The following is a 26,431-nucleotide window of genomic DNA, read 5'->3' on the forward strand; positions in this document are numbered from 1 at the left end:
ACTCATTCACTTACTCATCATTCACTCACTCATTCATTCACTCATTCACTCACTCATTCACTCACTCATTCACTCACTCATTCACTCAGTCATTCACTCACTCATTCACTCATTCATTCACTCATTCATTCATTCATTCACTCAGTCATTCACTCACTCATTCACTCATTCATTCACTCATTCATTCACTCACTCATTCACTCAGACATTCACTCACTCATTCACTCACTCACTCATTCACTCTCACTCACGCACTCACTCATTCACTATCCACCCACCCATCCACCCACCCATCCATCCAGCCACCCATCCACCCATCCATCCATCCATTTTCTTATAATCCAATCTTCAATGTTGTAAGTTAGAACTGATACAGCCATCTACTACAACCTGAAATAAATTTTCTCAACGATTTTATCTGAATTGAACAATATCTCTTTCTTTCCAGAATCACGAGATGCTTGCCTGATACTATAAAAGTGATGATACTTCAGCTGCCGGCAGAAAAGTAAGCATCTTCAAATTTATTCCAATATTGATGTTACAGTAAAGCTTTGAAGTATGCCTCGGTATGGTAAAAATGAAATAATGTTTTTTTTTTATTTATTTATAATTAGCTAATATGTTTTCGCGGGATATCAGCCGAGTTAAGATTTTGGAATGCTCCAAGCTTTCGACTGCTATCTCTGCAGCCATCTTCAGGGAAGTGATGTCCGAACAGAAAGTCGAAAGGTTATATAGATGTTAGGCTGTCTCAGGTGAAACGGGATTGGTTGGCGGATCGGCCAATCCGGGGCCGGGAATTGTCATCGCTCGTAAGCTCCGCCCCTCCCGGGATTCCTGCGTGAAGTTTGGCGGGCGGCGAGCCCTGTTCCGCCGGTTGGAATCGGTTGCCGTCCTCGGTCCGTGATCTTCATGACCTTGATTGTAAGAGGGCCTGAGTTGGTCTAAGGCCGGTGTCCATGCCTGACTGAGCTGGAGTCCACTGTCTCTGTTAAAGTTGTTTTTCTCCAGCTTGATCTCTATGGCCTCCTTGATTGTACGATCCCAGTAGTGGCTTGATTTGTTAATGATCAATCAAGGTCATGAAGATCACGGACCGAGGACGGCAGTCGAAAGCTTGGAGCATTCCAAAATCTTAACTCGGCTGATATCCCGCGAAAACATATTAGCGAACCAACGCCGAGAAAGCCTCAAATCATACATATTTATAATTAGTCTCATATTTTTATTATAGAACTTTCTACAGTGCTGTAGTTTCTAGAGATGTGGAGATTTGTTTCGATTTTCTCAGGTTATTTTAGTTAGTTGTAGTTTCCATATGCTGTTTAATTTTCTAGAGTCGATATTGATTTTTTAGTTTTTTTTTTTCAAATTATTCGCTTAGATTAGTTTCAGTTAGTTGGTTTTCGTATGACAATTTTCATTTATTTCGATTAGATTTTCTAAATTTAGAGTAAATTACTTTAGGATAGGAACTAAACCAATTAGGCTACTAAACCGCGAGTAATTTACAATTCATTTTAATATATCAATATGCCTGGTAAATTATTAATAAGTATTTAATGAATTTCAATCTTAAGGCATATAAACTTGCAAATGTTTATTTGCTATTTAATAACAATATATGAACGTTTTCGCCGTTTAGGGCATCTTCAGATATAACAAAACCACCAACACACCAGCGCCAGCGCATGCAAGTAACTTCTTCATTTATATAATTCAATAAACCTGAGAACACGTAATAGGATGTCATCACATCAGAGTAGCCATTTCAAAGTCAATGACCTCTAAGTGAAACAATTACAAAACACACAACATCAACTACGAAAACTATCTTGAACTTACGACAATTCTCAGCCATGATTACTCTAAATATTTTATTATCTTCATTATAAAATTTAAATTTTAACATTGACTAATTTAATCACTGTATATCAATTGTAAAGTAGTCATCAACGTCAAACAACATTCATTCAAATGCCAACGGCCTCTCTAAGTCAAATAATTACAAAACACAAGAACATTAACTACGCATACTATCTTGTAACTTACGACAACTTTCAGCCATGATTACTTTAAATATTTTATTATCATCATTGTAAATTTTAAAATTAACATCATTGACAAATTTTAAACATTGTATATTAATTGTAACATGAGCTATATGTATAAAATAAAATATTCGTCCAGTCTAAGTTCAAATTCAAAGATTATCTCAATATTCATCCTGTATCATGTTATATCTACATAAAGCTCATGAATTTCATGTATCACATATATTGTTCTCTATTTTCCTTGTTATTTGCATAATATACTATTATAGGTCCAGATAATATGTTTTGTTATATCTGAAGATGCCCTAAACGGCGAAAACGTTCATATATTGTTATTAAATAGCAAATAAACATTTGCAAGTTTATATGCCTTAAGATTGAAATTCATTAAATACTTATTAATACTAAACCACGAGCACAATTATTGATCTAATCAAATAAAAATCGCCTGGAAATTAATAAACAAAGAAAATTAAACCTCAAATTATAACTACACTAAAGATTTCCGGATATTTGGATACCTTTGCAGCAGAGGCGACATACTTTGCATATGACTAGACTTTGATTTGAACGCAGTGGTTTCGCAATGCGCTCTGGTGAGTGTGGATTGAATTATCGTCCACTTCCACTAGGGACCTATATATTAAACAAAAGCGGACTGTGTCAAAATAAATAGCCATGACCAAGGTATTTAGTCTCCCCTGACACATAGCGTTACATGGAAGCGTTTTCGCACATTTTAAAGCTGAAATATGACATTGCTCTGCTGCTCTTTTCATAGGCGTGGTTGGAAGTGTTCCATCACTTATATATTTGCTTTCAAATTGTCTGCATACTGTGTCTAGTAAAGACATTTGTGCGAGATCGTGCGTATTTGCTTGCTTTCCGCACAAAACCAATCCGCGGAAAGTCTAAAATTCCACATTCAGTATTCCCAACCTAACACACATAAAAATTTCCCTCTTCTTACCGCTTAAGTGACATATTGATTTTACTGCTTTAGGCTTTTAACATATTATTTTTAGAGACGTTCAATATAGTAATAATTATAAATTGGAAACTTACCACTGCAATTTCATCTAAATTGCACTGTTGATTATTGTTTTTAAATATTTGCAAAAATTAAGTAAACTCTACAACTCCACTAAAGTTACTGCATTCGTGATGCAAGTAACATTAAGGAAGCCGCGAAAAAATTAACAAGATTCCAGACTCATCATAGACTGGGGGAAAAAAAAGACAGACGTATGTCACGGCCTGCTGGAGTATAGTAAACACGGAAAACATTTTAAAGCAACAATGTTGAAGATAGATATTTTTGTTTTGCAAATTTGCCGTCATTGAACAGAAACCAAGATGGAGATTTCATTGCAACTAATTAGAAATTCGTCTTTCAGGTATGTAATAAACTATCTTTGCGCAAAATAATGTACGATACACGAGCGGTATGTTTTCTTTCAATTCTCGGAAATTAAAAAAGCTCAACTACGTTTCGCTTTTTCAAACTTTTCCTCGAACATGAAAACTTCAACATACCGCTCTTGTAAAGCATATTACTATTAAAGTAAGTGACATCTTGAATATTTCTAAAAATCATTCCGTACATAATTGTGGACTGGACAAGGAAAACAGTATATGTGCCAAAATAACAAAGTGTGGGAGAATACAAAAAACTGTATACTTGCAATTACGATTTAATTTTTTCAATATAAAGTGTCTCAACATCCAATTAAGTTCCCTTCAAACATATTGAGCTGTGAAACAACCCATTACTGACAATATTATGTAGAGTAACTGGCTCCCACATTATCAAAGTCTGACAACGATATAAGTGCCATCTATAATTTCCTTGAAAAAAGTACAAACAGTCGAGCGATTTGTGAATATTAAAAGATAAAACACTAACAATTTGATTTATAAGCATGAAAAACTGTTTGTTTTTCTTACTGGCACAGGTCCTTATAAAAGCCACGATACTTAGTGTCCATGAAATCTAGCATTGCCAGAAGGTCTGTCTTTAAAGATTTCTTAGGAGTCAGCATAGCAAAATTCTCCAGATTTGTAATAGACTGCAGTGTTCGTCCTCTTCTTAGAACCTGACATGTCTTCCACTGTTCAGAATCACTCAAGTTATTCCTGGTAAGGACCAATGTTGGATGATCACAAGCAACTAGAATCCTTGATACTTGAGTAATGCGCAATGTTAACATATTTAGAGCCCTATCTGCATTTTCATTATTTATTTTGCTTTTAATTTCCTCCCGAGTGCCATTTATATTTGTTACTTTTGCTCCAAGATATTTGAATTTTTCCACCTCCTCAGAGGACAAATTTCTGATTTTTATATTTCCATTTCATACTATTTTCTAATCATGAGACATAATCGTATGCTTTGTCTTTTCGGGATTTACTTCCAAATCTATCTGTTTACTTGCTTCAATTAATATTCCCATATTTTCCCTAATAGTTTGTGTATTTTCTCCTAACATATTCACGTCATCCGCCTAGACAAGCAGCTGATGTAACCCGTCCAATTCCAAAACCCCTCTGTTATCCTGGACTTTCCTAATGGCATATTCTAGAGCAAAGTGAAGAAGTAAAATTACATTAAAAAAAACCGCACCCTTATGATAAACATGAATCTCTGATGAAATTTGAAGACAATAGGTGAACGTCCACACCTGTGGAGTAACGGTGAGCGCGTCTGGCCGCGAAACCATGTGGCCATGGTTCGAATCCCGGTCGGCGCAAGTTACCTGGTTGAGGTTTTTTTCCGGAATTTTCCCTCAACCCAATACGAGAAAATGCTGGGTAACTTTCGGTGCTGGACCCCGGACTCATTTCACAGGCGTTATCACCTTCATATCATTCAGACGCTAAATAACTTAGATGTTGATATTTATTTATTTACAAATGGCTTTTAAGGAACCCGAAGGTTCATTGCCGCCCTCACCTAAGCCCGCCATCGGTCCCTATCCTGTGCAAGATTAATCCAGTTTCTATCATCCCACCTCCCTCAAATCCATTTTAATATTATCTTCCCATCTACGTCTCGGCCTCCCCAAAGGTCTTTTTCCCTCAGGTCTCCCAACTAACACTCTATATGCATTTCTGGATTCGCCCATCCGTGCTACATGCCCTGCCCATCTCAAACGTCTGGATTTAATGTTCCTAATTATGTCAGGTGAAGAATACAATGCATTCAGTTATGCGTTGTGTAACTTTCTCCATTCTCCTGTATTTTATTTATTTTAGTTGGTTATTTAACGACGCTGTATCAACTACTAGGTTATTTAGCGTCGATGAGATTGGTGATAGCGAGATGATATTTGGCGACATGAGGCCGAGGATTCGCCATAGATTACCTGGCATTCACCTTACGGTTGGGGAAAACCTCGAAGAAAACCCAACCAGGTAATCAGCCCAAGCAGGGATCGAACCTCAGCCCGAACGCAACTTCAGACCGGCAGGCAAGCGCCTTATCCGACTGAGCCGTGTCGGTGGCTATTCTCCTGTAACTTCATCCCGCTTATCCCCAAATATTTTCCTAAGCACCTTATTCTCAAACACCCTTAACCTATGTTCCTCTCTCAGAGTGAGAGTCCAAGTTTCATAACCATACAGAACAACCGGTAATATAACTGTTTTATAAATTCTAACTTTCAGATTTTTTGATAGCAGACTAGATGATAAAATCTTCTCAACCGAATAATAACAGGCATTTCCCATATTTATTCTGCGTTTAATTTTCTCCCGAGTGTCATTTATATTTGTTACTGTTGCTCCAAAATATTTGAATTTTTCCACCTCTTCGAAGATAAATCTCCAATTTTTATAGTTCCATTTCGTACAATATTCTGGTCACGAGACATAATCATATACTTCGTCTTTTCGGGATTTACTTCTAAACCTATCTCTTTACTTGCTTCATGTAAAATTCCCGTGTTTTCCCTAATCGTTTGTGGATTTCCTCCTAAAATATTCACGTCTTCCGCATAGACAAGCAGCTGATTTAACCCGTTTAATTCCAAACCCTCTCTGTTATCCTGGACTTTCCTAATGGCATACTTTAGAGCAAAGTTAAAACGTAAAGGTGATAGTGCATCTCCTTGCTTTATCCCGCAGTGAATTGGAAACGCATCTAACAGAAACTGACCTATACGAACTCTGCTGTACGTATTACTTACTTACTTACTTACAAATGGCTTTTAAGGAACCCGAAGGTTCATTGCCGCCCTCACATAAGCCCGCCAGCGGTCCCTATCCTGTGCAAGATTAATCCAGTCTCTATCATCATACCCCACCTCCCTCAAATCCATTTTAATATTATCCTCCCATCTACGTCTCGGCCTCCCTAAAGGTCTTTTTCCCTCCGGTCTCTCAACTAACACTCTATATGCATTTCTGGATTCGCCCATACGTGCTACATGCCCTGCCCATCTCAAACGTCTGGATTTAATGTTCCTAATTATGTCAGGTGAAGAATACAATGCGTGCAGTTCTGTGTTGTGTAAGTTTCTCCATTCTCCTGTAACTTCATCCCTCTTAGCCCCAAATATTTTCCTAAGAACCTTATTCTCAAACACCCTTAACCTATGTTCCTCTCTCAGAGTGAGAGTCCAAGTTTCACAGCCATACAGAACAACCGGTAATATAACTGTTTTATAAATTCTAACTTTCAGATTTTTTGACAGCAGACTAGATGATAAAAGCTTCTCAACCGAATAATAACAGGCATTTCCCATATTTATTTTGCGTTTAATTTTCTCCCGAGTGTCATTTATATTTGTTACTGTTGCTCCAAGGTAGTTGAATTTTTCCACCCCTTCGAAGGATAAATCTGCAATTTTAGATGCTGATATAGCGTCGTAAAATAACCCAATAAAATAAATAGGTGAAGAATTATAAAGGTTAGAGATTTCACTCCTAACTCCCCTTAAAATATGAAGTAATATCTGTCATAGGTCTGTTCTACGCTTGAGGAAGATTTTGTCTTCCGCTTGACTAATTAAAAGGAACGATAATGTGGGGCAGGCTGGCGATGTGCACCGCTGTGCAGGCATTGTACTGGCTGACAAATCGACGCATGAGCTCGGAGTGAGCAGTTCGGTTCATTTAATTCCGGGCAGTACATTCACGTGAAGTGACTGGACAGCTGCCCGCCTGTTCGACTTATTTACGATGCGTGTTGTGTGAGTACCTGCGCCCACGTCGATAGCGAGGTGCAGTTTGCACTGAAATGTACATTAACCTGTTGTACACAATTCTACGGGGAATCCGTTGTTCATGCAGGCTCTGTAGCCTCTCCAAATGCAGTTGAAAACTTTGAACTCCGAGGTTCAAGCGTAACCGACTGTAACAGTTCGTAATAGTTGAAGACGACTATTTTTTTTTCTTTTATTTAGGTTTTAAATGAACCTAGAAGTGAAATTACCGTCACTTTTAATCATTTCAAGGGAAATGTTGTTCCGGGGCCGGCTATCGAACCCGGGACCTTTAGCTGATGGTGGCAATGCTCTACCGACTGACCTACCCAGCAACTCTATCAGACCAACACTCAATTATTCCCTTTATCTACACTAATAATAAATCTGTAGCCGAAATTTTTCTCGTATTATTCGATTTTCCAAAAATAATTGGTCCTAACACATATAATTAACCACCCTGAAACCGAAAATCGCTTTTTTTTTTTTTAATTTTTGTTTGTATGTCTGTCTGTCTGTCTGTCTGTATGTTTGTTACCTTTTCACGCGATAATGGCTGAACGGATTTCGATGGAAATTAGAATATAAATTAAGTTCGTTGAAACTTAGATTTTAGGCTATATGGCATTCAAAATACGTTATTTAAAAGGGGGGTTATAAGGGAGCCTGAATTAAATAAATCGAAATATCTCGCTTATTATTGATTTTTGTGAAAAATGTTACATAACAAAAGTTTCTTTAGAAATAATTTCCGATAAGTTTTATTCTTTGAAAAAGTTTGATAGGACTGATATTTAATGAGATAAATGAGTTTTAAAATTAAAATAACTGCCATCTAAGGCGGTGTAATGAAATAAAAAACAAATGACTTCGTCTATAAGGGGCCTTGGACAACAACAATCGAAAGCTATGAAAGATAGCCTACAGAGAATGTTTCTGTGTTTGTATGAAGTAATATGGGAAGCTAAATTAACCGATTTGTATAATTAATTATTATTTCACCATTTGAAAGTGTAGTTTCTCTAGATGGACATAATGCTATAATGTTATTACAGTAACTTCTGAGTGAATCGAGGACAGGTAAGATTAAAATAGCTTCTTATGCACAGAAAACTTGATAGGCTATTCTGTACATTCGTTTCCTGTATTTCTTAAAATAATGTTTATGTAAGTTACAGCCGTTATCAACACACTTTCATATAATATAATATAATATAATATAATATAATATAATATAATATAATATAATATATATATATATATATTGTATGTACGTATGTATTGTATTGTATTGTATGTATGTATGTATGCATGTATGTATGTATGTACGTATGTGAACACAAGTGAGCGACAAAATATAATATAATATAATATAATATAATATAATATAATATAATATAAGTTATTTAAGTTATTTGAAGGGTTCAGAACCATAGTGGGCCAAGCGCCATTTACTGAATACGTAGAAAACAAGGGTTAAAATTAAGTTATTACCATAATTCAATGGAAACATATAGCAAGTAAAATAAAGTATACACATTAAATCTAAATGATGTCAATCTTCATTAAACTATGGTTGCATGTAATAAAAATTAAGAAACATGTTAAAGGAATTGTCATTGCACCAATGAGTGGTCTCTGGACCAAAATGATCGCATTTTAATTATTTGGATGCAATTTAAATTAAGTAACATATTAAACGATTTATCCTTCTATCAAACACGAATGTTCCCTGGATCAAATGTCCTATTTTAATTATGTAATTACTTTACATTTATTTCTAACGGGTGCAGCGGAGCGCACGGGTACGGCTTGTCATAAATATGGAACTAAAAGATCCGATTTTATACGACTATAGGAACCAAACTGTTTCACAAGCACAGCTCTTAGCCATGGTACCTACTTTGGTCCAAGGTTATATAATAAAATAATTCAAAAATACCCAAATTTGGAAAAGTTTAGTATCATAAATTTAAAAAATAGCGTTAGGAGTTTAATTTTTAAAGAATATATATTGATTTAATATGTCTATGTATTTGTATGAGTTAAATTGTTAAAATGTAAACTGGATTTTTAAAGTTAATTTATTCATTAAACTTTGGTTGCATGTAATAAAAATTAGTCCACACCTGTGGAGTAACGGTCAGCACGTCTGAAACCAGGCTGCCCGGGTTCGAATCCCGGTCGGGGCAAGTTACCTGGTTGTGGTTTTTTCCGGTGTTTTCCCTCAACCCAATACGAGCAAATGCTGGGTAACTTTCGGTGCTGGACCCCGGACTCATTTCACCGACATTATCATCTTCATTTCATTCAGACGCTAAATAACCTATATGTTGATACAGCGTCGTAAAATAACCCAATAAAATAAAAATTAAGAAACATGTTAAAGGAATTGTCATTGCATCAAATGAGTGGTCTCTGGACCAAAATGATCGCATTTTAATTACTTAAATACAATTTGAATTAAGTAACATATTAAACGATTTATCTTCTATCAAACACAAATGCTCCCTGGAACAAATGTCCTATTTTAATTATGTAATTACTTTATTATTTATTTCTAACGGTGCAGCGGAGCGCACGGGTACGGCTAATATTCACATATAATCATGACACAAGACGAAATAATAATTCAACATTAGTAGAACCTAAATGTCTCACATCTGCTGGTCTAAAGCATAGCATTAATTTTGGCCCTCGGTTGTGTAACGATTTAGCTACATTACATCCAGAACTTCTAACATGTAACCCACTAACATATAACAAGAAAATTAGAAACGTGTTAATGTCTTCAATTTGATTAAATAAATTTATAGCCTATGTGTATGAATTAATCAGCCTATATTATATTTGTATTCCATAATTTCGGAATATATATTTTTTATAAATTGTCCTACTTTATTTACGTACGATATTATTCTTCTCCATGTTAATTTTATATTATATAATTTCATTGTAGCTGTAATTTTAATTTTAGTTTCTATTTTTTTTTTTAATTTTTATATTCCCCTTATAGTAATAATAATAGCTAATAATATTAATAATAATAATGCTTTATTTTTCTGGCAGAGTTAAGGTCGTGAGGCTGTGCGTTCTAGAAGATGTGTCACTTTAGATTTGAAAGAGTTTAAGGGGTTAGGTCTAGCTTAACAGCAGTAAAATTTTTGGAAATATTCAACATTTTTTTCCTCCATAACTGTATCTTGTACAATAATGAAAATTAGTATGTGTAAAACACGGTCCTTCTGCTATACGAAAAAAATATTTTTACGACTTAAAAAAATTATTTACATACTTTTTTTTTTTTCAAAATTCAAAATGATGGCAGTTTACTTTGCAATGATGAAGCGCTTCCCTCATAACTCATAATCTTGTTAACTTTTTCATTTTCTCTCTCTTTTATTTTATTGCTGAAACTCATGTTTACAATATCATGCCCTTTCAACTACATTCCTTAATAAATAATATATTTTTATTTTGTGTTAGAAGAAAATACTGGTATTTGACCATTTTTAAAATGAATTTATTTTTTATCAATCTATCAAAGTTAGAGAAGTAATCTTGCATCATATTGTAGATATGCCAAGCATAAGTACAAACAAAACCTTTCAACACAGAATGTTGGATAGTTTTGAGTTATGTGGGAAACGCTTCATCATTGCACAGTGAACTGAGTTTAAAAAAAAAAAATGTAAATATTTTTTTTAAAACGTAAAAATATATTTTTTTTCCATATAGAAGAAGGACAGTGTTTTACACATACTAATTTTCATTATAGTATAAGATACAGTAATGGAGGAAAAAAATTTGAATATTTCCAAAATTTTACTGCTGTTAGCTGTACCTAATTCCTTAAGGTCCGGTAGCCCCTGAAATCTGTAGATAATGAAGTCCAAGAACGAATAGTAGACATAGGTACTATGTAGTAGGCCTAACTACCACTAGTATATAAATAAATAAATTTAGCTTCCCTTATGAAAAGGTTGCCAGATTTTACAAAGCGTATTACATAGGCCTATAATTTGGAAACAGACCTGAAAGGTAAAATGGTATACATTTGAAACGGTTAGGGAATCGAATATACAAAATGTCAGAAAAATTTACACCTCAGTAGCGTTTGTGCTCATTTACAGTTAAGAAAGGGGGGAAAAATATCATGAGAGAGGTTAGAATGATTTGAAAGTCATATACCGCGAGAAAAATAATAGTACGGATTTATTGGCATTGATAGCCTACCGAAACCAACCAACAGCCATCGGTTAATATAACTTGAAATTTCCATTATCACTCCCATACAAGTGATTTCTCAATATCTGAACCGATCCTTTGAGGGCACTAATGGCTATTTCCTAAATGTCTCACATCTGCTGGTCTAAAGCATAGCATAAATTTTGGCCCTCGGTTGTACAATGCTTTAACTAAATTACACCCAGAACTTCTAACATGTAACCCACTAACATATAACAAGAAAATTAGAAACGTGTTAATATCTTCAATTTGATTAAATAAATTTATAGCATATGTGTATGAATTAATCAACCTATATTATATTTGTATTCTATAATTTTGAAATATATATTAGTCCTACTTTTCACGTGCGATATTATTCTTCTCTAGTGTTAATATTATATTATATAATTCCATTGCCGCTGGAATTATATTTTAGTTCCTATTTTATTTTACTTATTTATTTTTATTATTATTATTATTTTTTATTTTAATATTATATCTGAACTGCGACCGAGCACGAGCGCTGCTCATTCGGTCTCGAATTTTGTTAATACTACTGTATCTTCTTTTTATATTGCTTGTATTATTTTATTTCTATTTCTCTTGTTTGTTTTGTAATTATATTCTTTGTAATTATATATTCTTCACAATGCTGTGTGTTAGGCCCAGGTTTTTACATTTGTTGGCAAAGAAGGAGGGTATGGTACCTCGTGCTCCCACCATCAGACCTATTACATCAATGTGGGACAGGCTATATTTATCTTTATAGAACGGGATTGTTGGTTCATAGATCCGTTTCTTTTCACTGTCCACCTCATGCGGTTCATCTGCATGTGTCTCAAATCTGATGGTGGGATCGAGAATGTATGCCGAGTTGTTCTTAATGGCAATGATATCAATTCGCCGAACACTTCCTTGTGTGGCTAGTCCCTGCACCTCTTGATGGACTGTAAACCCTACTTCCTTCAGTGCCTCGGCCAGCATAGAACGGACACCATGGTGACGGATGTTGCGAAGGGCCTCACTATAGGGTCTACAATACGACATTTTTGTATGGTGTTTAATGCAATACACTTTCATACTTTGAGTACTGGGTCTTCATGAACGCCCTGTACTTGCAAGATATTTTCGGGCAATTTTAACAAAACTGGTTTGTTAATTTAATTCTTTATATAATTGACGGAGGTACAGTACTGTTCTTTTCTTCTGTCTTCCATAAAACTATAATTTATTATTTACTCACTAGACATACAGGGACATCATTTTATTTTTACTTCAATTTTTATTGTATATGAGTTTTTGAATGTACTTCACTCCCACCCCTTCTACTAAGGAAGTTCCAACTCCACACAGAACCAAGACCGCAGATAGTAAGCAGTACTGAGTTACTGGGTATAGTACGTTCCAGAAATATGTTCGCGTTTTCCAGTGACGAAAGAGCTTTCAATATTGAATCATATTTTCGCACAGGTACTGTCCGTTTGCCTACGTCGCATCCCGATTTCCCCCACCTGCTTCTGCTCGCCCCTCTGTAATAGCTGGGCTGTCTTAGCTCTTTTCTGAAAACATTAATTTCTCTTAGGAATTGGAAGTTTACGTAATATTATACAGCTGTTTAATTTAACTTAAATAAAAGGGTCTCGTTAAGTAATTAACTGTCACGTGATTTCCTCCCTTTCTACAATCCTGCGGCATAACCACTTGGACGGACAGTAGATAGCATGTCTGAGTAATTTTATATTTTCGGGTCGGGCAGAAGTGAAGATTGAATTTACAGTACGTAGAGTAGGTATAGAATTATTTCAACATGAGTTACTAGTACGAAGGACGAAACTGGCAATTGGAATTAGATGCAATAGTTTATAGTGCGATAATATGCACAAAAGAACTGAAGCCTGTATCGAAACGAACGGCCACCATTTTCAAAATTGTGTTTAAATATTCATATTATGATTATTTTTCAATTTAACTTCTTTCTCTATATTGTACGCTAATGTGCTGTAGACAGTATAATATACACTGCATAATGAATATGTTCGCATGGATAACTCACTTCGTGAGTAAAAACACTTATTCTTAATACAGTACTGTACTTTGATTAAAGAAAAACCTAATGAATATTATCAAACGCAAAATCGCGATATTTCCTAGTTTACGTAAATGGATGAACTACTTTTCTTCCTTCCTATACCTATTAGAGTGATTTGTGTTTTACGCCAGTATCATCGAACTCCAGTCTTGGAGGGGGGAGCAAGCGGTGTTTCCGGTTCTCTAAAGGTATAGACAGGTTAATATTAAAAATATTAGTAAAAATAAAATGATGTCCCTGTACATTTCTTTAAGTGTTCACTACATTATTCTTTTCTCAGGCCGCGGATTGTTTCCCTTTCTGTTTATTTATCTTCTGTATTTCTTTGCATCTCTTTATTTCATCTTTATTTCATAATCTCCCCTCAACAGTTTCGCATAATGTTGTTTTCCAACTCGGATTTTGGCCCTGATCCCAACAGCGACTTGCAGGGATTGCTGATAGCACTTCATATATCCCGAGTTTCACTGTACGAGATCTTCTCAGAGATAGCTGCTGCTCGAGACATCCCAGAGGGCCGGCTGGACGGGGTTTCGTGTCGCGGGTAATCCTGATAGAAAGGCGGCTGCTTTTCGTAGAGCTCCACTTCCTGTTATCGTCTTGCTATTAATCCAATAGTTAATATCGGGTTTGGAGGGCAACAGGTAAACGTAACTGCCGGAAGAAATTCCAAGCAGGGCTGTCACGCTAGGAGCATCAAGTTGCCTTCCAACAATACCTAATCTCAGGGGCTTCCGGTTTGTTATCTACTTGAAGATTTATTCTGTTGTTACCAGCACGAGTGAGGTAATGAGACTGGAGTCAATTTCAGAGCCTAGACTCTGGACAGTCAATTGACAGCTTCTTACCAAAGAGGCTCGGAAGAATTTAATTGAAGTTCTTTCTTATTTCTCCTTCACAATTCATCTGACCCTGCGATGTAGAGGAGGGTATTTCTTTCGACCAACACTAAAAAGACTACCGTACGGGCCTCTCTGATTATGTAGTCAGTACGGTAAACGACCACTTCAGAGACAACACAGGACACTACATGACAAGGGATGAGCACCCATGGATGAATATCTTCCATTACCCTTTCCGGGAAACGAATCATGTACCACTTTTTTTTTTTGAAATAGCATATTCTATCCACAGAGACAAGCATTTTTCAGACTCATGAGGCATAATACATACGAATATATTTTTTTTAAGGCTCAACGAATATTGTAAGTTAACACAGAACTAACTACAGGTTTACTGGAAAAAACAGGAAATATCTTACGATACTGTAACTTTAGTAAAATTAATTGCTTGTGAAGTTTGTGTCACTTTTGTATTTATATTATTATTGTTATTATTATTATTATTATTATTATTATTATTATTATTATTATTATTATTATTGTCATTGTTATTAATACTAAATTGTATTCATCTTCCTTTGATATGTCGTAGATATTTTACTCATTAGTAGCTTTGTACATGTATTTGTACTCGTATTTTATTTGCTTTAGTAGGTCTGATGGTGTGGAGAAGAAGGTCTGATGGCCTTAACTCCAACAGTATGAATGAATGAATGAATGAATGAAGAGATAGGTAGATGGATGGATGAATGGATGGATGTATTGATGAATAAATGGACAGGTAGGTAGGTAGACGGGTAGATAGACAGGTAGGCAGGAGACATAAGGTAGGTAGGTAGACAGGTAGGTACGTATAGGGAAGAGTCGGGTAGTATCGGACATCGGGTAATATCGGACAGTGCGTTTCTTTCATCTACCACCATATGGTAGTACCTGAATGACATGGTTACGCTTCTCTATGCAACATCACAGAAACGTAACCATGTCAATCAGGTACTATCATCGTGTGGCAGATGAAAGAAACTCACTGTCCGATATTACCCGATGTCCGATACTACCCGACTCTCCCCTACAGGTAGGTAGGTAGGTAGGTAGGTAGGTAGACAGACAGACAGGTAGGTAGGTATGTAGACAGGTTGGTAGGTAGACAGGTAGATAGGTAGTTAGGTACACATACAGATATGTAGGTAGTTATTTAGACAGGTAGATAGACAGGTAGGTAGGTAGGTAGGCAGGCAGATAGGTAGGTAGACAGGTAGGAAGATAGGTAGACCTACAGGTAATTAGGTAGGTAGACAGCTAGACAGGTAGACGGACTGACGTAGGTACGGTAAGTAGATAGGTAGGTAGATTGATAGACATACAGAAGGATAGGCGAATAGATGGATAGATGGGTGAATGGGTGTATAGGTGCGTGGATGGATAGATATAAATATAGGCAGGTAGGTAGATATAAGAATAGACGGACAGACAAATAAATAAAACATTAATTAATGAACAAGTGAAAGCATGAACGAACGAACAAATAAACGAATAAATAAGTAAATGAATACAAAGATAAATAAATTAATAATAAATCAATGGGTAAATAAATAAATAGTAAAATAAATAAATAATGAATAAAAAGTAAATGAGTAAATAAATAAGTAAATAAAGCAGTGATTATTTTCAGTAACTAGTCGTTAAAATATACTGACTAAATTTGCAACTTCTTTGCCGTGTTAATATTTAGGATTTATCTTGCTTGACTAGTTTCGAAGTCTTGTGCTTCATTATCCAAAGCCCAGTGGAGATCCCGCGCTATCTTCTGGTTTCCTGTTATGGTAGGGTGTGTTCATGATTGTGTCGAAAGGGGTATGTGTTTTGAAAATGAGGATGTGATGCGGGTATGTTTTTGTATGTTTATAAATTTCATATTGTTCTAGACAAGTTTCTAGTTTTTGGTTGGATGTGTATTATTTTCATGTTGTTGTCTATGTTGCTGCAGCTGTGTTTAGAGTTTGTGGTGTGACCTGCGTAGGTTAAATTGTTATGTAGCTTGGTTATTAATCAGTGATATATACGTGTTAAAACTGTTTATAGAAAAGTGAAGAAGTTAAAATTTAACTGAAAATATTGCTGGAAAGTACATTATGCAACGAGCCTATAATGGTAGTAATTAAGACGCAAGTATGATTGTTTATGAAACGAGCGCAAGCGAGTTTCATAATTTTGATACGAGCGTCTTAATTACCATTATAGGCAAGTTTCATACGACTTTTTATGCTCGACCATATTTCTAACTTGAAATTATTTAAAATTAGGTCTTTTTATGGTTATGTGCCAACTGACCTGAATTGTGAGATGTGCGCAGACGCGAAAGTATTGATTTTTTTCCGAATCCGAATGTCATTGACCTTGGCAGAGAATAAGATTAAGATTACTCTGATATAACCTGGAAATTGATTTAGAATTGAAAAACGAGATGACAAATTGAATTTATTTGAATATTATTTACAATTAACGCTAATTATTATAGTAACAGAACATAACCTTCTGCGATAGTATTGGATTTCCAGCCTCCGTGACTTTTCGCTAATTGTCTTTCGATTGCATATCCGAGAATAATCGATATAACGGTACAAAGCTGACTTGTCATTGGCTGAACACCTGAACTTTAATGAGTAGGTGTACTTTAATGACATGCATTAAAGGACTGCTACCAGGTGTATAATTACTACATTTCGGCATGGTCGAGCATAAAAATCTTTTGTGTATTGTAAATATTCATAATTTAAAAATGTATGTCTCTCTTGTATTGATTAAGACTGGTTAAGTGGAAGAGAAGGCCTTATGGCCTTAACTCCACCAGCGATAATAAAACATTCCATTCCACTGTCCACAGTTACCTACATTTACACATGTAATTCTATGAGGCTATTTAAATTATAAATGTACTTCAGGTATCCCAAGTTTCTACAACATCTTAAGGGAGCTGGGTAGTGGTGCTTGTGCGATTAAAAAATTTCAATACAAAAGTTTAGTTCAGTATTTCTAGGCTTCTAGTGGTCAGAATGGAATAAAAATTTCCAGGCTTACACAATCAATCATTTTGAATTAAGTGGTATAAAAGACAACTAATTTGTTTCGTATCTAAGTGCAAAAGAAAGGCCCTAACTGATAACCTGTTTTCCCACGTTGCTAAGTGTACCTGATTCTTCAGGTGCACATTACTTGCCACAATCTTCTCTCATATGCCTTGTACTTTTTAAAATTATCTAGTAATGTGTATTGTAAATTCTAAAGCAAAATTTAGTTAAATATTTCATCTCTAGTGAAACAGAAAAAAATACTGAACTTTGCTTAATATTTTTTTATAATTTTGTTCAATCTATATACATTTTTTCTCGTGTTATGTGTGTGATAATCTTAAACCCATAGGTGTAATATGTAGAACACAGGCTGCAGAAAACACTGTAAAAGTTTCATGTAAATTGATTCAGTAGTTTCAGAGAAAAATGCACTTAAGTTTAAAAAATGTCAACTTATGGAAAACTGCATTTTAAAAAAGAATAATGTATGAACTACATGCACCGCCTAATTTAAAGAGATCATTTAAAAGGCTTAAGTTATATGCAGAAATACCCCCATAATATTTATATTGTTTTAAAGAACAGTTTTGTACTTTATTTTAAAACACAAAATTAAAAATCGGATTTTTGACCTCTAATCACTACCTGGTTCCCTTAAGACGTGGCATGATGAATTTCACACTTGAAGTGTCAACACTCATGCAAGATAGTTTTTTTTTCTCCTGAAAATTTATATTTTTGGATTATGGTTGTTTCTTTTTTCTTTTTCAAAAAACCCTTCAATTATTCTGAATTTTTCGTTTTATTTATTGAACGATCTTGCATTTCAAAGGCCGGGAAGTATGTAAGAGTGATTAAAACTAGATTGGTAGAGCACATTAATGCACTGACACCATTTCTCTCAAATGCCTCGTGCACACACACAGACAGACCATTTGACTCGGAGTTACGGCGTACGCAGAACCCACTTCCTTCAGTCTTGCAAGCGACGACGCTTGTATAAATAATCTATGTTTCTCACGCTGCAGCGTCCTACATCTCTCATCAGCTAATTCATCTCAGGTGTAATCCAATTACTGCCAGCTCTTGCCGTCACAGACTGCGAGGAGAATGTTTCTTATCTTACATTAACTATTACTTTGGAATTCCGAGCTGCTTATTAGGACGTTTGTTGTCCTTCCTTACGTCAGGAAATGGAACCGCCTCCAAGTTATTAAAGTGACGGAAACTGACAAGCGCTGCCTCAGCCAACATTCCTACAAAGTAAATTTATTCCTATTATTGAAAGAAATTTCAACTAGATGAATGGAATGAGGTTATTTACTACCATAACAAAAAGTACGCGTTTTCTAAACAGTTTTGCGTAAGCAAAGTTAGTCCTATGTTGAAAGATGAGTAGAACAGAGAAAAATTCTCTCCGGCACCGGGATTTGAACCGGGTTTTCAGCTCTACGTTCTCCCGATGGCTGGGAATCCGGTGTGGAATAGTGGATAAAGCGTCAGCACGTACAGCTGAACACCCGGGTTCAAATCCCGGTGCCGGGGAGAAATTTTCTCTGTTCCACTCATCTTTCAACAAATGATGACGCAGAATTTCTGCACGGAAATACTAAATGCACTTCGGTACATCATAATAATAGTCTATAAAAGTTAGTCCTTCCTGAATACCGTGAAATAGACTGATCAGATTTTTTTTATGGTGCAGCAGGGGACATCGGCAATTTCAAGAAAAACCACAAACGCCTATCTAGTCACACTACGTTGAAATGTTGCACAAAATACATGTAACAGTAGATATAATGATAGTACTTCACATACTAAATTTGTGGAATATTTTAACTGTTTTAATTAAATACATAAACACGTAACTCTAAGGTTTCAATTTTATCATCCAGTCTGTTGTCAAAAATTCTGAAAGTTAGAATTTATAAAACAGTTATATTACCGGTTGTTCTTTGTGGATGTCAAACCTGGACTCTCACTTGGAGAGAGGAACAGAAGTTAAGAGTGTTTGAGAATAAGGTGCTTAGGAAAATATTTGTGGCTAAGAGGGATGAAGTTACAGGATAATGGAGAAAGTTACACAACACAGAACTGCACGCATTGTATTCTTCACCTGACATAATTAGGAACATTAAATCCAGACGTTTGAGATGGGCAGGGCATGTAGCACGTATGGGCGAATCAAGAAAAGCATATAGAGTGTTTATTTATTTATTTATTTATTTATTTATTTACTTATTCATTTATTTATTTGTTTACTTATTTATTTATTTATTTATACATTCATTTATTTAATCTGGTGTAGTTAAGGCCATCAGGCCTTCTCTTCCACAACACCAGAAATACAAATATAATAATATAAATAAACAGAAAAAAACATTATACACAAAGTAAAGCCACACAAAAATATACACAGGTTGCAGTCACACAAACTTTAAATGAGTGATTAAGTGTCATAATTAATTATATCCTAACTAATTAACTAACATAAACAAGAAACTTGCAGTTTTAATATAGATTAAAAAAGAAAAAGAAAAAAACACAAATCAATACTTCTAGCAATACCTAAAAACATTAACTGAGACAACATTTTCAAATTTAATTTTGAATTGTGATAAAGTCCGGCAGTCCCTGACGTCATTAGGTAACGAATTCCAGAGGCGAGGTATTTCTACAGTATAGGAAGATGAGTATAAAGACGTTCTATGATGAGGGATAGAAAGAAGTGCTGGATGTCGGTTTCGAAGAGTTGTAAGAAATTGAAAGCGCGATAACAGATAATTCGGAGTAGAAGTATGCATGATTCTAAATAGAAGAGACAGAATCATGCATACTTCTACTCCGAATTATCTGTTGGTTGGGAGGTCTGAGGGAAAAAGACCTTTGGGGAGCCCGAGACGTAGATGGGAGGATAATATTAAAATGGATTTGAGGGAGGTGGGGTATGACGATAGAGACTGGATTAATCTTTCGCAGAATAGAGACCGATGGCGGGCTTATGTGAGCGCAGCAATGAACCTGAGTATCATTATGTTTATTATTATTATTATTATTATTATTATTATTATTATTATTATTATTTTTTTTTTTTTTTTTATTTTTTTTTGTCGAATATCTTTTTGAGAAGATTAACTCCATATGTAGATGAAATTATTGGGGATCATCAGTGTGGTTTTAGGCGTAATAGATCGACTATTGATCAGATTTTTTGTATTCGACAGATATTGGAGAAAAAATGGGAGTATAAGGGTACAGTATCTCAGTTATTCATAGATTTCAAAAAGGCGTATGACTCGGTTAAGAGAGAAGTATTATATGATATTCTTATTGAATTTGGTATTCCCAAGAAACTAGTTCGATTAATTAAAATGTGTCGTAGTGAAGCTTACAGCAGAGTCCGTATAGGCCAGTTTCTATCTGATGCTTTTCCAATTCACTGCGGGCTGAAGCAGGGAGATGCATTGTCACCTCTACCTTTTAACTTTTCTCTAGAATATGCCATTAGGAAAGTTCAGGATAACACAGAGGGTTTGGAATTGTCTATGCGGATGACGTAAATATGTTAGGAGAAAATCCACAAACGATAGGGTTGGAAGTAAATCCCGAAAAGACTAAGTATATGATTAAGTCTCGTGACCAGAATATTGTACGAAATGGAAATATAAAAATTGGAGATTTATCCTTCGAAGAGGTGGAAAAATTCAAATATCTTGGAGCAACAGTAACAAATATAAATGACACTCAGGAGGAAATTAAACGCAGACTAAATATGGGAAATGCCTGTTATTATTCGGTTGAGAAGCTTTTGTCATCTAGTCTTTCTGTCAAAAAATCTGAAAGTCAGAATTTATAAAACAGTTACATTACTGGTTGTTCTGTATGGTTGTGAAACTTGGACTCTCACTTTGAGAGAGGAACAGAGATTAAGGGTGTTTGAGAATGGTTCTTAGGAAAATATTTGGGGCTAAGAAGGATGAAGTTTCAGGAGAAGTTACACAACGCAGAGCTGCACGCATTGTATCCTTCACCTGACATAATTAGGAACATTAAATCCAGACGTTTGAGATGGGCAGGGCATGTAGCACGTATGGGCGAATCCAGAAATGCATATAGAGTGTTAGTTGTGAGGCCAGAGGGGAAAAAGACCTTTGCGGAGGCCGAGACTTAGATGGGAAGATAATATTAAAATGGATTTGAGGGAGGTAGGATATGATGGTAGAGACTGGATTAATCTTGCTCAGGATAGGGACCAATGGCGGGCTTATGTGAGGGCGGCAATGAACCTCCAGGTTCTTTAAGAGCCAGTAAGTATTATTATTATTATTATTATTATCATCATATTTCACAAATTTGTTTGTTGTTAGACGGAGCTTTCCTCCTTGCCTGTGTGTGATACCAAGTTGCCCATAGTTGGCAGTGTTGGTTTATGCCACCGGTTGGTGTTAGCCGACACCCTCGCCCGGGGCGAAGGGGGGGGGGAACTCCGTGAAACACAGTAACTGCTGCGAGTCGTGAAATGTTAACGACATCCCTGGATACTCGCATGTACGGGACAAGCCACAACAGTTGCAGCACTAACTTGGGCTCGCTCATTAGCACATGGCCTCCTGGAACAGACATCATCAGGCAAAAAGGCAGACTCCAGACTCCAGTCGCAGGCATTTAGTCAAGAACCAATTACGAAGAAGACAATTACTGCACGCGTCTGAGAGAAATTCAATTATAAAGGGAGGAGCAAGGATGATGCACTCTGTTTGTATTCTTCTTGAATAATGACCCTGATCGCTACTCCAGCTTTTATTAATAAAAGGCGGGTAGGAAGAAATTTCCGACTAACCCTGAAGGAAAAGGTGCCATAATGCAAATGTACGAGTAGAGCAGTCTTGGCTAATTTCGTTATACTAAGGGATTGATGTAAAAGTAATGTTCAAGTTAAACAAAGAAAATAGTGCTTTCATTGTAGGTACATTTTTAGAATTCAGCAAGTTACATGTCAGCATTTTTACCTAAATAGTACATTATGCAACGAGCTTCTTAATTACCATTACAGGCGAGTTTCATACGACTTTTTATGCTCGACCATATTTCTAACTTGAAATTACCGGTATTCAGATGTATACATTTTATTTGTAACTGACAAGATCGGAAGTGACCTTGTTCTAGGTCGTGAATTGTGAGATGTGCGCAGACGCGAAAGTATTGATTTTTTCCGAGGAACAATAATGTCATTGACCTTGACATAGTCCCGTTAAACTTGATAATATTATAATATTATAACCTTGATTATTGAATTCGACATTGAAAAACGAGATGACAAATTGAATTTATTTGCATATTATTTACAATTAACGCTAATTATTATAGTAACAGAACATTACCTTCTGCGACAGTATTGGATTTCCAGCCTCCGTGACTTTTCGCTAATTCTCTTTCGATTGCATATCCGAGAATAATCGATACTTGCGGTTTTATAACGGTAGAAAGCTGACCTGTCATTGGCTGAACAGTTGTAACCTGAGTCGTCATTGGCTGAAAGACCTGACCTTTAATGAGTAGGTGTACTTTAATGACATGCATTAAAGGTCTGCTACCAGGTGTATAATTACTACATTTCGGCATGGTTGAGCTCGACCATGCCGAAATGTAGTAATTATACACCTGGTAGCAGCCCTTTAATGGACCTAATAAAAGTACACCTATTCATTAAAGTTCAGGTGTTCCACCAATTAGAAGACACTATTGTAGCAGTATGAAAGCGCAAGTATTGATTATTCTCGGATATGCAATCGAAAGACAACTAGCGAAACGTCACGGAGGCTGGAAATCCAATACTGTCGCAGAAGGTTAAGTTCTGTTACTATAATAATTAGCGTTAATTGTAAATTATATTGAAATAAATTCAATTTGTCATCTCGTTTTTCAATGTCTAAATCAATTTCAAGGTTATATCAAGATTAATCTTTATTTTACTCTCTAGATTATATAAAGATCAATGACATTTGTTTCTAGGAAAAAATCAATACTTTCGCGTCTGCGCACATCTCACAATTTACGAGATATTGCACAAGGTCAGTTCCGCTCTACAGTCAGATAAGAATAACATGAATACTTATAAATAATTTCAAGTTAGAAATATGGTCGAGCATAAAAAGTCGTATGAAACTTGCCTATAATGGTAATTAAGACGCTCGTAAGAAAATTATGAAACTCGCTTGCGCTCGTTTCATAAACATACTCGCCTCTTAATTACTACCATTATAGGGTCGTTGCGTAATGTACTATTATACAATATTTACAAACAAAGCTAGCACTCTAAAATGTCATACTGTGGGAACAACTTTTCTATCCATGTTTCGTACAAGTGTATACTGGATGTTAAAAAAAAGTATCAAATATTTTAGGAGGTGCTAGTATGCATGAAAACAAGAAAACAATGTCTAATAAACACAGGTCCTACAACACATACTTTCTGAGATCTGTACACTTCTTCATAGGAGGTCCTCAATGTGACATCCATTCATGGCAGTGCATTCCTTTGTCCTTCGGCGTAAGGACCTTTTTGTTCTTGATAACCAAAAGTCTAGGGGATTTAGGTTTGGGGAACGAGCAGGCCAAGGTGTGGGGCCTCCCCAATCAATCCAGCGGTCCTGAAATGTCAGCGTCAGGTGTTGACGCTTATTGCGGAAAAAAATATGCTGGTGTGCCATCATGCATGAACCACATCTGTAGTCTTTGCTGACATGGCACATACTCCAGCAAGGTAGGCAATACGTTAATAAGAAAGTCCTGATAACGATCCCCAGTTAATCTCTGTGGTATGGCCCTTAATCTATCACCAAGAACGCCTGCCCATACGTTGACTGAGAATCTGTGCTGATGCCTTGTTTCTTCAACTGCATGGGGATTTTCATCAGCCCACACATGCTGATTACGAAAATTCACAACACCATCTCTGCTGAACTCCGCTCATATCCGCAACCACACTTTTTTTTTCAGTATTCCTTGCGACGTATCATTATTCCATGCCAGGGGTGTCAACTACAGTACGATTATCTGATAGGGTTGAGAAATCCATTGCCATGAATGGACGTCACATTGAGCACCTCCTATGAACAAATGTTCAGATCTCAGAAAGTGTGTGTTGTAGGACCCTTGTTTAATAGACATTTTTTTCTTGTTTTCATGCATACTATCACCTCCTAAAATATCGGATTTTTTAACACCCTGTATAGTATTTGTGGACCTAGAGAAGTCTTTTGACAAAGTGGACTGAAATAAACTGATGGGAATCAAGAAGAAAATTCGTGTAGGTTGGAAAGAGAGGAGGCTATTCTCTTGTATGAAACGAGTCAAAGTCACGATAAGAGAAGAAATGTCAGAAGGAAGTGAAATAGGGAGAGGAGTAAATCAAGAATGTCCTCTATCCCTACCCTGTTCAACATCTACTTGGAGGATTTATTGAAAAACTGTTTCCAGAACACGGGAGGAGTGTTAGCAGGAGGAAGAAGGATAAAGTGCATAAGCTTTGCCGTTAATATGGCGTTGTTAACTTAAGAAGAGATATACTAAGGGATATGCTATTGAACATAATGACAGCTGTGAGCAGTTTGGAATGAAGGTAAATGCAAAGAAGACGAAGACCATGGTTACCGAAAGAAAAATAAGGAAGGGGAAGGTGCGAATTCTAAATGAGGCAGTAGAGCAAGTGGACAACCGCCAGGAAGTCAAAAAATAGATAGCAATGGCAAAGCAAGCTTTTAATACTTTAGAAAAAGGAGCATCGTCTGCAGCCTCCTGGAAAAAGACCTAAGGAAGTGACTATAGTCATCTAACAAGGAAACCTCACTGCGCAGAAACCAGAGGGAGTGACTATTTCGCGCAGATGACGTATACTCCCGTTCCCAGCATGCTCTCAAGCCTACTGCGAGGGGAAGGGTTAGAGGGGTATAGCATACGCGGCGCGAGGAGTTCGAGCTGAGTTTTGTTTGTAGGATACCTATAGTGAAGTGCTTTGTGTGGAGTGTGACAATGTATGGAGCAGAAACATGGACGTTACGACGAAGTGAAGAGAAGCCTCTAGAACCATTTGAAATGTGGATATGGAGAGGAATGGAGCGTGTGAATTGGATAGACGGAATAAGAAATGAAGCTGTGTTGGAAAGAGTGGGTGAAGAAAGAATGATGCTGAAACTGATCAGGAAGAGGAAAAGGAATTGATTCGGTCACTTGCTGAGAAGAAAATGCCTACTGAAGAATGCACTGGAAAGGAAGGTGAACGGGAGAAGATTTCGGTGTAGAAGAAGATATCAGATGATAGATGACATTAAGATATATGAATTATAATTAAAATATGCCTTAATAAACCAATTTATTACTCACCCGAGCTTTTGTTCACTGATTTTAATGTTTTGAAAATTAAACAGATTTATTACATTGCCTTATTAATCTTCATACATAAAAATCGTGATAAATTCAAATTGTATCATCATAAATATGGAACTAAAAGATCCGAATTTATACGACTGTAGGAACCAAAGTGTTTCACAATTACAGCTCTGAGCTCTGACTTTGATCCAAGGTAATACAATAAAATAATTGATAAATACCCAAATTTGGAAAATTTTAGTATCAGAAATTTCAAAAATAGTGTTAGGAATTTAATTTTTAAAGAATATATATTGATTTAATATGTATATGTATTTGTATGACTTAAATTGTTAAAATTGAAATTGTATTTTTAAATTTAATTTGTTCCTGTATTTTTTTTTCTTGACCCAGTTTGTGTCAAATAATTATCTTTGTTTGTGTTTAGATAATTCCCTGAGTACGAGTTTTTACTCCTTCAGGGAAGAACTAAGATTTTATTTTTGTGCGACATCGTGCGTATTTGCTTGTTTTCCACACAGAACTAATACGCGGTAAGTGTGAAATACCA

At 35.8% G+C, this 26,431-nt stretch overlaps 1 long non-coding RNA gene across 1 annotated transcript in view; it reads left to right on the forward strand.

The window, feature by feature from the left end:
* The window catches only part of LOC138706708 (uncharacterized), a 1,118,142-nt gene that overhangs the window by 773,981 nt on the left and 317,730 nt on the right, over positions 1–26,431 (forward strand). The window contains exon 4 of the long non-coding RNA XR_011334063.1: positions 449–508. This is a non-coding gene — a long non-coding RNA (uncharacterized lncRNA). The remainder of the gene's footprint in view (positions 1–448; positions 509–26,431) is intronic.

This window comes from Periplaneta americana, chromosome 9 (genome assembly GCF_040183065.1).
Source record: "Periplaneta americana isolate PAMFEO1 chromosome 9, P.americana_PAMFEO1_priV1, whole genome shotgun sequence".
In the NCBI taxonomy this organism is placed as follows: Eukaryota; Metazoa; Arthropoda; class Insecta; order Blattodea; family Blattidae; genus Periplaneta; species Periplaneta americana.